The 17,973-nt window shown below is 42.6% G+C and overlaps 1 protein-coding gene across 4 annotated transcripts in view; it reads left to right on the top strand.

The window, feature by feature from the left end:
- The window catches only part of LOC147197745 (protein CFDP2-like), a 94,929-nt gene that overhangs the window by 16,765 nt on the left and 60,191 nt on the right, over positions 1-17,973 (top strand). The window lies entirely within an intron of this gene.

Here is a 17,973-nt window from a genome sequence, read left to right as displayed (position 1 = left end):
GAGGTCAAAGCGCTAACCACTGGATCACCGGGCCGCTAAATAAATAAATAAAATATGAAAATCAGTCGACAGTATAGTGGGCTGTGTAATATCAAAATGGAAACCCCCTGAGGTGGATGAAAACGGGAAGATTAATCTGTTTCATTTCATTCCATTGATGCAATATTAATTAGAATACTGTGTTTGAATTAGGAGGGGCACATGGGACACATTGCAAAGACCATTTTTGACTTGAGTTTCTCTTTAAAGGAAGAACACTGCTGCCTTTCAACAGCACTACTGCCCAATTTTGCGAATCTATGAAAATGTTCTGGAACGATGGGAAAATTAGTGAGATGGCACCAGATATGTTTCTGCTTTGAATGTTAATCTGCTCACTTCATGTTGATTTTTTTTTCTCTTACAACCATTGTACTTGAAGAATGAGTAGCCAAAGGAAGAGGCACATCAAACACAACCTTAATCATTTGAAGTTTTCTGGGATTCATTTCAAGTTTTTGGGGGGTTACTTTTGTCAACAAAAACAAAAAAGGTGTAGCTGACATTAGCTCACAACAGGCATGCATTGATGGTTTATGTAAAATGTGACTGTCACACATTTTGATCGTTTGCACTTCAAAATTGTTTTATATACTCCTTGTTTTCATGAGAGTCCCATTTCTAATTTCCGCTTTCTGTCAAAAATACTGGAACGGATTGTCGCCTCACGACTCAAAACCCACCTCGACTCCATTAACCTCTACGAACCATTTCAATCCGGCTTCAGGTCCCATCGCAGCACAGAAACAGCCCTTCTCATTGTCACCAATGACCCCCTCTCCTCTGACACTCACTCCCTCAACATTCTCATCTTACTTGACCTCAGTGCTGCTTTTGACACCATATAAATCTTTTATCCTCCTCACCCGTCTTGAGTCCTCCCTAAACATCACTAGCATTGCTCTCTCCTGGTTAAAATCATAACTCATCGACCGCCACCAGTTCATCAGCATGAATAAATCTCAGTCCAACACAGCCCCAATTCCCCACGGTGTCCCCCCCAAAGCTCATTGCAAACAATAGCAACAAGTCAGAAATCCTCATCATCGACTCAAAATCAATTCGTACATCCTGCCCTGACTTCTCACTTTCTATTGACGGTTCTACCATTCTCGCTTCTACCCATATCCGTCACCTTGGCGTCATCTTTGATCATTGGAAACCCACATCAACCGCAGCACCAAAACTGCTTTCTTTCACCTCAAAAATATCGCCCATATTCGCCCTTCTCTCTCCCCCTCCGCTGCTGAAACACACCTTTATCACCTCACGACTTGACTACTGCAACAGCATCCTTTACGGCCACCAAAACCTTCAACAAGCTTCAATACATCCAAAATTCTCCTGCCCGTCTCCTCACCCACTCCCGCACCAGAGACCACATCACCCAGTCCTCCAAAACTTACACCGGCTCCCCATCCAACAACGAATCCCTTTTCAAATTCTTCTCATCACCTTCACGGCCCTTCACAACCTCACCCCCTCCTACCTCACTCACCCTCCTTCACCATCACACCCCCACCTGCAATCTTAGATCTGCCCATGCCAACCTCCTCACCCCTCCCATCCGAACTGAGCGCCAGACCTGAGGAGACAGAGCCTTCTCTATCGCCGCCTCCTCCCTCTGGAACGCTCTCGCTCATCACCTCAGACACACTTACACCCCCCCCCCCCCCCCTTAAAAAAGCCACTAAAAGCCCACATGTTGAGATCTGCTTTTGACCTGTAATACCCAATCTTTTGTTGAACATAATCTATCAATTTTTGTAACACCCATATAGTTTTTAATATTACGATTGTCAAATTTTTCAAAATGTTTTTAATGGTCTTTAACAAGGAAAGTGCCTTTGAGTGTTTTTAAACCCTTTCAGGGACAGCGGTTACTACAATGGACAGCTTATCATGTGAACAGCTTACGGGTGCATGAAAGGGTGAAAGCGCGATACAAATTAAATGTATGTTTGTGGTTTGAGCTGGAGCCTGTCCAGCTGAACTAGGATGAGATGCGGGTACACCCTGGATTGTCTGTCAGTCAAATGCAAGGGACATAAAAAAATAAAATTAAAAAAAACAAAAAACAACAACCATTCACACTCACATCGGACAATTTAGTCTTGTGTCAATTTTTGAATGTTCACATTTTTTAGTTGTGGGAGAAAGGCAGAATGACACCATTACTCTATTATTTTATGAAGGCACATTTTTTTTAATTCAAATGTAAATGTCGTGATTTGAGATCATCCTGATCTTTTGGGGACATACACTCGTGTTCTTAAAAGCTCCATATTCTCAAACAGCACAAACAGATGGGACTCAAATGCATGAAACCAGTCCAGTTTCCCTTGTAAAAATGCGGTTAATTGATAGCACTACCGAGTCCTCAGATCTGGCATCACCTTAAAATGCACAGTGACGATCCACAGTGCAGTACAGTCCACAGCTTGATGTGAGGCTGCTGTGTAAGGGACTAAAAAGTCCTGTTCATTGTAAGGATTTGCTCTTCATCGAAAGAACCAATGCTACCTGTGACCGGTAGCAAACCTGCAGAGGGCACTGCAAGTTTGGAAGCAATTACAGACCAGTCACAGTTGGAAAGAAAAATAAACCAGTCGGTTTGTAACATACGGTTCTTATAAAACCTTTAATCCCGAAAGGTAGTGAGGGTGCAGGGCTGTGAAAGTTGGGGGTTCCCGGAATTGGGTCTCTTGGGCACTCCAAGTACTCCATTTGAGCGGGTCATATAAAACACAGATTTGAATCAGTACAGCATAGTGCATACCAAATTCACCTACATGCTAAAACTAGGCTTGCCCCAAAACAAAAATGGAGATGCGCCCATTTTTACGCCGAGCACAGTCTACTTTCTACAAAACAAATACAGTATATACTTTGTCTTTAAGACAGTGTAAAAGCAACTAATTTGAACTAACATTCTGCATAAATTTGTACATCGGATGTCTCAAAAGTCATCTCTCGTCCAGTGAGCAAAGCTATTACACAAGAGTCTGGAAACATTTATCTTTTTTTTTTTTCATACAATTGCATGTACTTTCTCAAGGAATGCATGTGCGAGCCTGCATGACTCAATGGCAGATGCTGCTGAATTGTGGTGAAAGAAAGAGAGCAGCACACACGGCAAGAGGAAGTGCAATGAGAGACTCCGGTCTTCACACAAATCTTCAACAGATCTCTGGAGCTGTGTGAGGTCCCATCCTGCTTCAGTCTACCATCATCCCAGTTCCCAAGAAATCGGCAACATCGGAACTGAACGACTATAGGCCTGTCGCCCTGACGTCTGTGGTCATGAAGTCCTTTGAACGCCTTGTGCTGAACCACCTAAAGAACGTCACCGGACCCCTGCTGGACCCTCTCCAGTTTGCCTACTGGGCAAACAGGTCTGTGGAAGACGCAGTCAATAATAGGTCTGCACTACATCCTCGAGCACCTCGACAGCACAGGGACCTACGCAAGGATTCTGTTTGTGGATTTCAGCTCTGCGTTCAACACCATCATCCCGGAACTCCTCACCCCCAAACTTCTCCACCTCGGTGTGTCCCCTACGATCTGCCAGTGGATCCTCAGCTTCCTGACGGGACGGACACAACAGGTGAGACTGGGAGCAACAACATCATCAATACGCACCACCAGCACTGGAGCCCCACAGGGATGTGTCCTCTCTCCACTGCTCTTCTCTCTCTACACAAACGATTGCACCTCAACAGATCCAGCTGTCAAACTCATAAAGTTCGCAGACGACACCACGGTCATCGGTCTCATCAAAGACGGCGACGAGTCTGCGTACCGCCAACAAGTGGAGCAGCTGGAGCTCTGGTGCAGCCGACACAACCTCGGGCTGAACACGCTCAAGACTGTAGAGATGATCGTGGACTTCAGGAAACATTCTTCTCCACAGTTGCCCCTCACACTGTCCAACTGCCCTGTGTCAACCGTCGAGACCTTCAAGTTCCTGGGAATCACAGTCTCCCAGGACATGAAGTGGGAAGTGAACACCATCTCCATCCTGAAAAGGGCCCGGCAGAGGATGTACTTCCTGAGGCTGCTGAGGAAGCATGGCCTGCCACAGGAGGTGCTACGACAGTTCTACACGGCAGTCATCGAATCAATCCTGTGTTCTTCCATCACGGTTTGGTTTGGGGCCGCCACAAAAAAGGACAAAATCCGACTTCAACGGACAGTTAGGACGGCGGAAAAAATCGTTGGCACCGCCCTACCCACTCTTGAGGACTTGCACACTGCAAGAATCAAGACAAGGGCACGGAAAATCCTCCTGGATCCCCCGCACCCTGCCCACCACCTTTTCCAGCTACTCCCCTCAGGCAGACGCTACAGATCCATGCGCACCAAATCCAGTAGACACTTAAACAGCTTCTTCCCTCTAGCCATTAACTCCTTAAACAGTCACTGACGTAGTCACTCTTCTTGTACTACAAATACTGCTACTGGTTACTCTAAAATGGTTCAATGATTTGTTGTTTACGATGATACTAATGCAGCGTGTTATACCGGAGACAAATTCCTTGTGTGTTCTACATACTTGGCCAATAAAGATGATTCTGATTCTGAGATAATGTGGCTTCTGACAATACTGTAAATTAAACCTGAGCAGGAGAGGGTGGGAAGCAGAAAATCCCCAAGACTACCTCAGGGAGGCCCTGTGTGGTGCTGTCCGACTTAGTCTCGGTAAAAGGAATCAGGGACAGCCAGGCATGCCTGCAGGTAAGATCCTGAGGCACGGGCTCCACATGGACTGTAGACTCTTAGATTTGATTTACACTGCAGAGTTTACTGCTCAATTCTGATTTATTCTTGCTATTCTTGGTATTTTCTGTGACAAATAAACCATGGGGGGAATGGTGGTCAACTGGCTAGCACATCTGTCTCACGCTTCAGAGGTTGTGGGTTCAAATCCGTGACCTGGTCCCTGTACCTGCATGGATTTTCTCTGGGTACTCTGGTTTCTTTCCACGTTCCAAAAGCATACATTGTTGGTAGGATAATTGCAGACTCTAAATTGTCTGTCAGTGTGATTGGTTGTTTGTGCATATGGTGCCCTACAATTGGTGACCAGTTCAGGGTGTACCCTGCCTCTTGCCCAAAGTTAGTTGGGAAAGGCTCCGGGTGTGGAAGTGGTACGAAGTATAGATGCATGGGTAGCAAGCCTTCGAACAGAATAACTCCCTTGTCCAGTAATCCCCCGTATTTTGAAGATGAAGGTGATCATGATAATTGGCAATTTACTGCAGAGCAGAGCGTTTACAACTCTTGACAACAATACGATTACATAAAAAGATGGAGAAAAGCAAAAAATAAAATAAAATAAATTGCAACTGTTGAAATTTGACATTTGCAAGAAACTAGGGTCACAAGCAATACTGTGGGTGATAAATCCTCTCACTAGCACAAAATTGCCAAATGTTTTATAAATAATGTATTGCCATACAACATTTGGGGAAAATAGTGACAATACCCAGTCGTGTACATGATGGGTAATTGCTACTTTTGGTGAGGGAATAGGCAATAATAATTTGCTGATGTGAAAATATGTCGTGATAAAATCAATTTTAATAGTTCATTAAAATGGGCGACCCGTGGTCCAGTGGTGAGCGCATCGACCTCACAGTGCAGAGGTCTCGGGTTCAATCCCAGCTCCGGCCTCCCTGTGTGGAGTTTGCATGTTCTCCCCGGGCCTGCGTGGGTTTTCTCCGGGTTTCCTCCCACATTCCAAAAATATTCTCTGATTGAACACTCCAAATTGTCCCTAGGTGTGAGCGTGGATGATTGTTCGTCAGTGTGTGCCCTGTGATTGCCCTACTGCCCAAAGACAGCTGGGATAGGCTCCAGTACCCGCGCGACCCTTGTGAGGATACGTAGATCGGAAAATGGATGGATGGTTTATTAAAATAAGAACCAATATGCTTTCAACAAACATTTTCAGACAAAACGGTGCCTTAAAAAACGTTGCTATAGATACAGCTTTTCGTACCTGTGTTATTTTGTATTGTGAAAATAGTTCAATATCACAGTTGATTGTGTTATTGCATTCTGCTTTACTGCTTTCAGTGAAATACTGTACATCTTGTCCTGTCCATGCCTTTGTTTCACACACATTTTCTCTCGGCTTCCTTTCTCTAGCAGGCCATCTACAGTGTGGACTATGCTGCTCTATATGTGTCTCAGCAGTAAGTGCGATTGTGGTAGTTCCACTGAGAGAATGACTTGTGGTGACTCTGTGCTGTGCATGGATTTGTGACACCTTTAAAGCAACAACATGCTACAATTTTACCTCAAAATAAAAATGGGAAAAATATTTTTTGATCACACCCTGACTTAGGAAAGGGAGAATACAATACTGTCTGTCATTTGCATGGCAACTTCAAATAAAATATTGGACTTATTACTGCTTATTGGTATATAAATTGTATGTGTTCCATGTAGAATATGCCATAGTGTATTTCATTTAGATTCTGATGGATGACGGTGTTCTGCTTCCTGTTTTCAATTTGCAGCCAATTGTTTCTTCTGTTCTATGTGCGGCTCCCATTTTTTAGCTTTAGTCTTCTCGTGCTTATTTTTTTCTGCTTCCCATAGAAACGTCATTGCCGTTTTTTAGTTCAACGTGACTCAATCAAGTAACTGTTAATCTGTCCAACTTCATACAAATTCAACTTGAACAAACAGGAAATTATTTATTACAAAATACATGTAATGTCGACGCCCGATTTTGAGCGGACAAATGTGTGACAGACAATTGAAGTGTCTCGTCGAGAATTTTGAGTTGTCTTGACGAATCGCAGCCCGTACAGTGTGAGATACTCGACGACTGGCCATGAGGCACCTGGTACACTTCACGACCACGACCTTGACAGTCTGTCATGTCACAATTTTTGCAATCGCAATGTGGTGTACAGTATTTAAAAAACAATTTGAACAAAAGGGTAAATAATGGAAAGTATACGTGGCATTTCATTTCATGCTGTGTTTGCTAACTGCAAAGCTAGTTGTTGATTAGCAAAGGTTATGTCATTATACAAATTTGTTACCTCAATTTATTTTGGGAGAATAGACAATCCATACTGCCTCTCCCCACCATCGAGAAACGAATGGGTCCATACTTTTTTCTTTTTTCTTTATTTATTTTTATGTTGCTGTTTCTGAACATAGAAGCAATGCACATGCATAATGCCTCCGTCGACATGACTTTGACAGCTGCTAGTCTCGCCTCCCTGACGGATCTGCGCAGATGGACTGAATCTTGACGGAAGCATGCAACGACTGGGCAGGGTCTTGTCGGATATATATATATATATATATATTAATATATATTAGAGCTGTCAGTTTAGCGCGTTATTATCGGCATTAATTTAAATCAATTTTAACGTGATTACATTTATTAGCGTGAGATAAATGTGGCAACACGTCACAGCGGATGTTACGTTGCTCTATAAATAAAACGGAAACAAAACAACAAGCGTGCTGCACAGGTCCACACCCATGTCTGTTTTGCCAGCCACGGCAGCGCGAGACACCGAAAACGGATACCTAAAGAGTTTATGAATGGAAAGTTTACTTTTAAAAAGTTGCCAGAAGGTTCCACTAACAAGACCAAAGTTACCTGCATATTTTGGAGTCGTAAACTGAGCTATCATCGTAGCACGTCGAGTCTGAAATACCACTTAATGGCCAAGCACACAGCTGATGTGAGTACTCCGCCCTCTCGTCTATGACAGACAGCTATGGATCATTTCAAAGCGAAGAAAATGGATAACACGACGAAGAACAAATTTGCTGAAGCCATAGCTAAATGTATGGCTACTGCATGCAAGCCTGTCAACATTGTCCACAGCTCGACTCAAGCTGAAATCATTCGCATTGCGTCTAACGACTCCACTACGGATTGCCAGCGAGAGCCTCCATTACAAGCTATGTTCAGAGATTGTACGTAGCGGAGAAGGCTAAGGTACACCAAGCGGGAGAAGACACTGTTTCGGGAGAGAAATAAGAGACGAGGTTGATGAGCCTCTGGTGAATAAAGAGCAGGCATTCTGTTGAGTACGATGTATGCCACTGACACGATTGTTACTTGTTTGGAACTATTTTGTGTGGAAGGTTCCGTGTCCATATAAATAATGGGGGTGGAGATTCTCTGTGTTCGTCTGACAGCGACGGTGTGCTGAGGCACGTCGAGAGTTCAGCGGTGCAGTGGGAGCGACCTAGTGACCACACTGAAAATAAAACGTCTCCAGTGTTGTGCCTCGAACCAAGTGTAGTCATCCGAAATGATGTCTACACAAAACCAGAGAGAGACTTCCGCGCAAGAAGGACCAACAGAATCAACGTAGCCTGACTGCTGTGTTCAAAGCAAACTTGAGAAAAACAAAGTATGCAACCATGGCTTAAATCCACTATAGGCTGAGTACTAGTTTACCTTAGATGTGCACTTTAGAATTTTTTTATTGCTCTGTTTTGATTCCCTAAAAAGAGCTGTTAAAGGAGTTGTTGTGTGACAAAATATTGTCAAAATATTGTGTGTGAGAGAGTATGTGTGAATAACTGCTCCAAGTCAAAAATGTTCATGTAAAATTGAAAATCAAAATTGTTGTTTCAGTAAATATTTGCATTTTGCACATAGAAAACTGATCCATGATTCCATGTTGATGAGAGCATTAAAACGGGAAAAAATAGGACAAAAAAATATCTAAGGAAATTTAGAAACGATAAAAAATGTGTGAGTAATCACGACTCATTATGAGTTATTATGAGTTAATTATGACAGTTGCGTTTTTAATCACGATTAAATATTTTAATAGTTTGACAGCTCTAATATATATATACATACACACACACACACACACACACACACATGATGCAACATCACAGCATAGCCGGAAACAACGGAAGTAAACACAGCCAGTGGGGGAACTTTCTGTTAGTTTTCGCGGGAAGCAAGCAGGAAGCTAGCGTCATGGAACAATGATAATGTCTTGAGTATGGAAATATTTTCATGTGGAAAGAGGAGACAGTGCAATGGTGACTTGCAGAGTGCTAATTGAGCATTTCGCATGGCCGAAAGAATAGAGTTGCATTTAACACAACAGATTTAATACGTCACCTGATAAGCTATTTTTGTTTTATTTGCGCTGAACCACTTCTCCATTAGCCATCTCAAATATGTCATGTTGGGGTAGTCCCCCCCCCCCCCTCCCCCCAAAAAAAGAATAAGAGAATTGGGATGTGGTCCTAATTTTCACGTTAATACATATTTGAGGTATCTAAACTCAGGATCGTCAGAGCCTCAAAATCAGGTGCCCCAGACTCGGACTAGTGTGCAAAAAAAGGGAATTGGGACATCTGTAAAATTGATGAGAATATATTTAAAAAACAACAACAAATCTGCCCCACACGGGGGAAACAGTGGCAGCATAAAAAAAGATTCCAACATCTATGTGTATCTACTATAGGAGTATGCAGTCGTCTGTGGCATTTATACATGAATTTATTTATAGTGTATCGTGGATGTCCTGCATCTTATTTTAGTAAGTCAAACAACAACATTGGAAAGTACTTCTTGTATTTACCAGTTTAGTGTTTCACAATATACCCTATGCTTGCCCAAATCCACAAATGTGACAGTCAAATATTGCTAAACCAATGACACTGTTCATAATTCTTAATTTTCAGACAAAAGTAGCCTACTGTAAAGGAGGTGATTGTGTGAGCTGCCGACATACTGTAGTTTCTTGGTTGTACCAGCAGATGGGGAAAGTAATTGTCTTCATTGGATGTACAGTATTGATGTTTCAAACAGTGGGACATGGTTCTTATTACAGGCTATGAGAGAGAGTGTGTGTGTGTGTAATATTAACATATAGATTCATGTTAAAAGCATTTACAAGAAGTGAAAATGCATTTATCAATTTCCGTTTTTCATCATGAGCATGGATTTCCTAAAATTGCTATTTTTTGATGAGTAACTAAATAACTGTGTACCATGTTTGGGCTACACATTTTCATTTCCTCTAATGAGGCACTTGCTTCTCACAAATGTTTCAAAACACATGTTTAGGTCGATGAAAAGAAATAAATACATGATTTAAATTCTCTTTCAAAAATGTAACAAAAAGGGAGCGTTCATAATTACATACATTGCGTTTTGGAAAAAATCAAAAAAGGTCCGATTGGGCCTATGAGCATTTTTCTTTTTTTGTCTTGATTTACAAAATCTCAGACTTCTTTTGACTTTGATGAAAGTCAATAAAAAACATATGTGTGTGTATACATGCGTGTGCGTGCGTGTGCGTGTGTGTGTTTGCATATGCGTGTATACTGTACATAGAAATATTCTGCGCCCTCCACATCCATGTCACATTACCTTGTACACTGTAAGCGGTAAATGATTTCCTTCCCCGTTCGTTGTCCCCCTCGGAACCCCCAACTCCCCCCGCCACCCTCCCCTCTGCTACACAGTGTAAACACAGTGTTCCAGAGGAATGTTGGACTCCCTGACCTCCATTGCAGTTCACTCGGTTCAGCCTGGCCGTGCTGTGCTCCGACATCAGAAGTAAGCAAGCAGCAGCCCCCACCCGCCTCCCACGACCGTGCTTCCCCCTCTAGAGCCCCTTCATCCACTCTCCCTCTCTTCTTCCTCCTTACATTCTCATTCTGCCTGCTCGTCGTTCTCCTTTTTTTTTCAGTGACCCCAAACAATCTTTGCCCACTGCCCAAAAGCCTTTTTTTTCCATCTTGCGTGTCCAAGTCAGTCATCGTGATCCCTGTCTCAGCTGTCTTACATGAACAAAATGTGGGCAATGCATGTAGCTTAAATGAGCAAAATCTGCAAATGCATGCGAATACACACCTCACTCTGAAGCCACTGTCTGCAGTTCAGACTACCTCTTCCCCCCTCACCTCCCACAACTACAAATACTACGTTATCGTGAGTTGACCCCCACGGGTCCACCGCCAGTGTTCTGCAGTTCCTAGAAACTGGACACAGCCAGAGGTTGTAATAGCTCAGTGAGGGGAATGTGGGCCACAAGTGCATCTGATCAAAGGTGTCAAGATGGCCACAGCAGACTTGTTCGACTTACAGTCTGCCTGGTTGCCATGCTTAAATTGTACTTCGGTTCACTGGGTTTGCCGTCTGACCGAGATTATAAATAAATGAAGTCAGTCATTGCAGGTCGCGCTTAGCATCAGCTTAGTGTAAAAAAAGATGCCTGAGGTATGTTTGTGTGTATGTAATACATGCTGGTGTCCTAAAGGCTACATGAGGACTGCCACATCGCAGACGGCAGATCAGCCGATTATTTTTATAGCCAGGCAGCAGGTCAGCCTGCATAACAAGCAGAACAGCAGGATGCAGCATACTGTTGATTAGTGAGAATGATCTCTTTCACTCAAATTTCCCTTTCGGAAACCATATACCAGAATATGTGTTTCCAAAAGAGCATTTACTATGTAAAATCACTTTAGTCTTATTATTGTTCTTTTTCTTTGTGCAACTCGGCAGCATTTTTTTGTTGCAGTTTCAATATCACTGAGTCTTCTAATCGCCCACGATGAACCTTGTCTTGGGGCTCCGAGCCGCTCTTCACTGATAACAAACAATGAGGCCTGTGCTTGTAACCTGTGTGGAAAAAAACGGTCAGTTTGGAACTGAGTGTATTCAGTTTCACTCAAAACGTCAAGTTGTAACTAAGCACATTGACGTTGAACTGATGGCGTTGAAACGTTCACTTTAACTCAAGATGAAGAAAAAAGCGCTCTGTCGCCCTCTTCTGGCAGTGGTGCAAATGTCGATTGCAGGTTTTAAAAACGCACCCTTCTGGATACAAACTCATAAGGTGCGAGAGGTACACTGACATCAGTATAAATAATTCATGCACTACAGAGAGGAGAAGATTCTAATATTCTGTTTCAATTGACACTGACGGAGAGGTATTCATATTAGTTTACAACTGTGGTTCTAGTTTGCTCGGTTGGGCACTGAATAAATCCACACATCCATCCATCAATCCAATTTTGAACGGCCTTTAGAGAGGTGGGGTACACCCTGGACTGGTTGGTAACCAATCGCAGGCCACATATTGTATGCTGTAACTGTACATGCTATTTATTTTTAATATCACTCTCCTGTTAGATTCTTTTTAGATTACTAGATGTTCTGCCTCAGCCAGCAGTCTTCCAAGACTCAGATGGTTCAATGGCAGTGCAAATCGAAGCTTTTAGTAGAATAGTACAACCTGTATCCTCTTGAGCAGTTTTACTGTATTGATTTTTGCACAGTATTGCTCCACTCAGCGACAGGCAGCAAGATGGTAGTGGGAGCCAAAAATGCCCTTTTAAAATAGACCTTTTTGCAAATTTTGTGATTTGAATTTTGTCCGTGAAACATTACTGACCTGAGAGAGACAACTCGAGCAGAGAGCATGTGCCGTTGAGGGATGTGGAATGAGTTAGGGAGAGTAAGAGAGGGAAGCAGATGGCTCGAAATATAGCCTGCTAAATTATTCAGCTAGGCTGGAGTCTGGAGATAGATGGATGGATATGAGCTGGCAGTGAATGCTGCGAGCAAAGTGCCTCTAAACACAGTGATTGCCTTTTCAGATGAAGAAATGTAATTGTATCAGGTCTGGGAACCAATTTTATGCAGAGGAATTAAATAGCATGTCTTCAACTAAAACCTGCATGTGTGTTCAACAAACCAAATACTAAATGCATATGGTCTGCAAATAAATTTGGGGACGGTTTGGATTTTATTATGCTGGTTGATGGGAGGTATCTTCTTCTGGGTTATTTTTTTTGGGTGGGGGTGTTTTATTGTGGCAGAGTTGCACAAATGCCTTTAATATGTGTAAAAACAGAAACAAAAGTAAATAAAAAGTGAACACTTAGTGGGTGACTTAAATAAAATGTACACCCAGCAGATGTACACATGAAATCCTTTTATGAGTCCTTGCACACAAAATGCCCTCGCAAATTTAAATATAACATATTTGCATGTGCAATCAACGGAGGCACTTCAATATATTTGCATTGTCACATATGTGCTTTGTTTCCACCGTAGTTCATATGCGCCACCAGTAAATATTTAGTCTGCCTTTCCAATTTTTCCCCATTTGCTTTGTGCATCACGGTTCATGTGTGTCTCACATGAATATCTGGGACTATTCATAGACTCATACACACATGCACACACACTCTAGAGTGGAAGGCTCCGGGGAAATAGAGCAGTGAGCAAGCTACGTGCCTTCGCCAAGCAAGGTCTGTCTGGTGCCATGGAAACCAGTGCAGATTACCCCATCCTCTCTCAGCAAGCAAGGAAATGTGAGGTGGACACGCACTCATTCACATACGGTGTGCACACATAGACTCTCATGAATGTACTTGTACTGTAGGTGCAGATTTGCACATTTTACTCCGTGCAATATATTGGGAACCGTCAGTTTAATGTGCATATATTTTCGCAAGATCTAAATTTACACAGGTAGCATTTCTATGCTTGTGATTTTTTTCATTTCATTGTTTGTTACTGAAGTGAAAACTATCTGAATCGGCATGTTAGAATGGCAGGGGTAGTGAGAATGAAGAGCGAGATGGAGGGTGGCGGGCCGGTGACCTGATGAAAGGAAGAATGCTGCAAGGTTGAGATGTGTAAAGAGACCTGAGACACACAGTAGAGCTATTCTAAGGGATATTTCACGAGGGTTGGAGAGTTTTTAGCATTCTTGCTTGCAAACAAAACAAATACTGTCGCTCAATTATTGTTTTGGATTCCTGCCATACAATAAAAAGGCAATACGCTCCACCAACAACTTGCATTTAAAATAGGTCTACGGTACTTTTCAAAAGTCACTAATGAACTCATTCACTGCCAGTCCAGTTAAAATGGGTTTTTGACGTACATAGCTGTCAATGGCAGTGAAGAAATTAATATCCAGTTAGTCCCCCTCCATCGGAGGGGTTACGTTCAACAACACCCCCGCAATAAGTGAAATCCAGAAATAAATGTTATTTTAACATTTAAGAAACTTCTTTTTTTAAAGGTCTTTAAAAACACTTTTAAAATGAGACAAATACATTTGAAAGTCAAATTTTTTAAGACAGAACAAGATCAATGAATAACACCAAAATATTGCGCAATATGTAAAAATGTGTACTCACACCGGCAATGATGACGATGATGAAGTCGAACAATAATTCCTGTTTCTGGGCCAAAATGATGCTGTCTTCGTTGAAAATTCAACCTTCAAACCTGTCATGTGTTGAAAACGACTGTGAAAACTGCAGTACATTGCATGAACACTGCAGTACAACTGTGCATTAACATGGTCACGGCCCTTCCGCATCTTGTTTGTGGTTATGAACATGGATATGGGTAGTTGCTGGCTTGCTGTGGTTCTTTTCTGTCCAGGTACATGGATGGGTCCACCAATTTGGTTTTTTCAACTGTAGTGCATGACTCATGTCAGGAACCCGCTCAACTTACATTACATACATAATGGGAAAGACGTAATAATCAGCAAGGTGGACTGTGCGCAATGCGTCCACTGACAGATCACAACTGCAAATTAGCGGCTGACAAAACGATACAATATTGATATTAACAATGAATAATATAATTTTTACATGTTTAAAAAAATGAATAATACCGGGACTGCAATCCTGGAACCTGAAAGGTATTTTACCATATGTACATCCTCTATCAAATATCCATTTATCAATAACACTTATCCTCATGTACATATGCATCGTAGAGCCCGACAATAAGGATTTTTTGAGGTCGATTTCAATATTCGGCAGAAAAAATGCAGATGACAGATAAATCAGCCAATTAATTTCAAAAATATATAATTCCTAAAATAACTTCTTTTTTGGTCTCCTATTGCAGGTTTCTCAACTGGTAGGTAAGAGCCCAATGGTGAAACCCATATTGGGTGGGTCACCACAGCTAGTAAAAAATATGACATGGATTTATATTCAGATTTTTTCAGAACAGTACTGAAGCATACGGTGAACAATAATACAATATTGGGTAACATTCAGAAACTCACTTGGCTCTAGTCATTTGCCAAAGTAGTAAATAAATACACTGCAGCTCAGTCTTTGGCTCAGTCTGAACACGGTGGGCCACCACGTAATGACGAACATCAGCAATGTAAAACTCACTTTTTTTTTCTCACGGGCCACAACGTAAATATGGTTTCCCACAGAGGGCCGTTATAACTGTGAACCCATATCAATCCAAGTATGATGGCCTGATATCAAGTCAAGTACAACTTTATTGTCAAATGCAGATGAAATTTCCTCCCTCTTAAACAAACAACAGACAACAAGAGGAGCCGCTGAGGGTGCCCGCGCTGTCATCAAAAGAACGCTTCACATAAAATGACAAAATAATACAACACAACACATAAAACAGACAGTCGTGCCATCTTTACCACTTTTCCTCCATTCACTTTGTTGTTTAAAGCAGTAATGGATGAAAGAGGAGCAAATCAAAATGTCCTTTTCACCAGTGGATCAAAGACGTCATGCTGGAATGTGCACACGTCTGCTACAAGCTAATCTTGAAAGCAACAAGAAGCTGTAACATCCATTAACGAAAAAGAGAGATTGGCTCTCTTCTCCTCTCCCATGTACATCCGCTTCAATTCCAAGCCGCGACTCCCAGTTCCACATACGCATCGGTGCTCTGCCCTGACGCTCCTTTCTTCACATCGTCGGCTCCTCAAGCCATGTATGCATCCATCCAGCCGCACACTGTCCATCAGCACCGACGTTTTCGCTGAACAAAGCGGGGTTGTGAAAATGCTGCCTATTTCAGGTGCAAGACACAAGCACCCCGGAGCTGTCCAGCAATGACAGTCAAATGGCGCCGACATTCCTCCCGATCAAAATCAGTGCTGGTACACGCGTGCCGCCGAGTCGGCGCAACCACCAATCACAGATTCTTCTTCTTTGACGAATGTCGTAGCCAAAAATGCTGAAAACAGTCCACATCAGGTCCACACGACGTAACAACAAAACAAACCACAAAAACAACAAAAAACGCAAGGCTCTTGATATATATTATCACATATAGCTAAATTTAGCCATAAAACACATTGGCCGCTTCGTATTAATTGCTCCACATTATGACATGGGACATTTGCTGAAAAAGAGGTCATACAGATGGATTTTTCAAAATATTTTATTTACCTTAAACACCGGTAGATGCCCCCCAAACACTGCCAAATGCAGCTAGTTACACAGCAACACCTCAACATCTTTCTGTCTCTGTCTTGTGGTCACATGAGGCCAATTCACAGATGAGCTGCACCACACGGCAGTGCGGCCTTTGGAAAGCAATTTGTTATGTGTTGGAGAAACGCAGGGGATGCACAGACTTATATAAGTCCATGAGGGGATTTGACTCCACGGCCAGACTTGCTGTCCTGTCATCTGTTGCCATCGATGGTGGGAGTTGGTTGGCAAACAAACAACAGAGAGGCGTTGGTCGCACTTCAGAGATGGCCGTATTGATGGTATTCATTCCCTATGCTCATTAAACTTAACTCAAGATGCTTCTTTTCACTCAACTATACACTATATCCGCTGTATTCGCTCCGACACAGCCACATACCGCTTCACACGCACACCATTTCCGTTTTTGTCCCTCACAGCTCGCGTGCGCACACCAACCAATGAATGATTAATTTGCTTTTGCGGGCCACATTAAATGTTGTGGCGGCCCACATTTGGCCACCGGGCCTTGAGTTTAACATCTTTGCTGTAGTACTGGACTGCTTCTAGTAGTATATGTGTATATTAGACTTCAACAAGGATGGTAAAACAGCGGGCTTGCAAAAGGTGAAAAAAAAAAAGTTCGTAGAGAGTCGTGACACATTACTGTATGCTCATGACTTCTGATGACGTCATTGCAGCAAAAAATGATTGGCCACTTCTGTGTGAAGGCTGGAAAATCGCCTAGTAGTCATGCATGGATGAGTTTGGGTAATAGCTGGATTGAAAAGAAGACTCCTTTTAAAAAATTTATAAATAAATAAGATCAAGACAAAATGTCCCCAGTGGCAGGAGAGGAAAAGGATATAGATAGAGGAGGTGCAAAGTCAAGTCAAGTCAAGTCAACCGTATTTATAGAGCACTTTCAAACAGCCATCGCTGCATACAAAGTGCTGTACATGGAGCAATTTAACATGCACAATAAACAGTAAGACAAATCGGTAATAAAGGCGGTAGAAAGCACCAAAAAAGTAAAACCAAGAACAAATCTAAGTCATGCTGAGTCGAATGCCAAAGAATACAAGTGAGTTTTGAGGAGGGTTTTGAAGATGGGCAGCGAGGAGGCTTGCCAAATGTTCAGTGGGAGGTCATTCCAGAGAGAGGGACCAACAACAGAAAAGGTTCGATCCCCTCTGAGCCTCAGTTTAGTTCTTGGTACTTCTAATAAAGTCTGGTCCACAGACCTGAGGCGCCGGGCAGGTGTGTAGGGGCGGATGAGCTCAGAGAGGTAAGGTGGCGCGAGATTATTCAGAGATTTGAAAACAAATAAGAGGATCTTGAAAATAACTCTAAAATGAATGGGGAGCCAGTGAAGGGATGCCAGAGTAGGAGTTATGTGCTCCCTCTTACGACTACCAGTCAAGAGGCGAGCAGCGGCATTCTGGACCAGCTGAAGGCGCTTAATGGAGGACTGGCTGACTCCAAAGTAAAGGGCATTGCAGTAATCGAGCCGGGATGTGACAAAGGCATGAATTACTGTCTCAAAGTGTTCATGTGAGAGGAGAGGTTTTATTTTGGCCAGCTGTCTAAGGTGAAAGAAGCTGGATTTAACAACGGCACCAATTTGCCGATCGAGTTTGAAATCACTGTCCAGTTTAAGGCCCAAGTTTGAGACTGTTGACTTAAGAT

The sequence above is a fragment of the Hippocampus guttulatus genome, chromosome 12, assembly GCF_054856545.1.
Source record: "Hippocampus guttulatus isolate MCC_2025c chromosome 12, RoL_Hgut_1.0, whole genome shotgun sequence".
NCBI lineage: Eukaryota > Metazoa > Chordata > Actinopteri > Syngnathiformes > Syngnathidae > Hippocampus > Hippocampus guttulatus.
The sequence above is the reverse complement of the archived record's forward strand: the minus strand, read 5'-3'. Positions and strand labels throughout refer to the sequence as shown.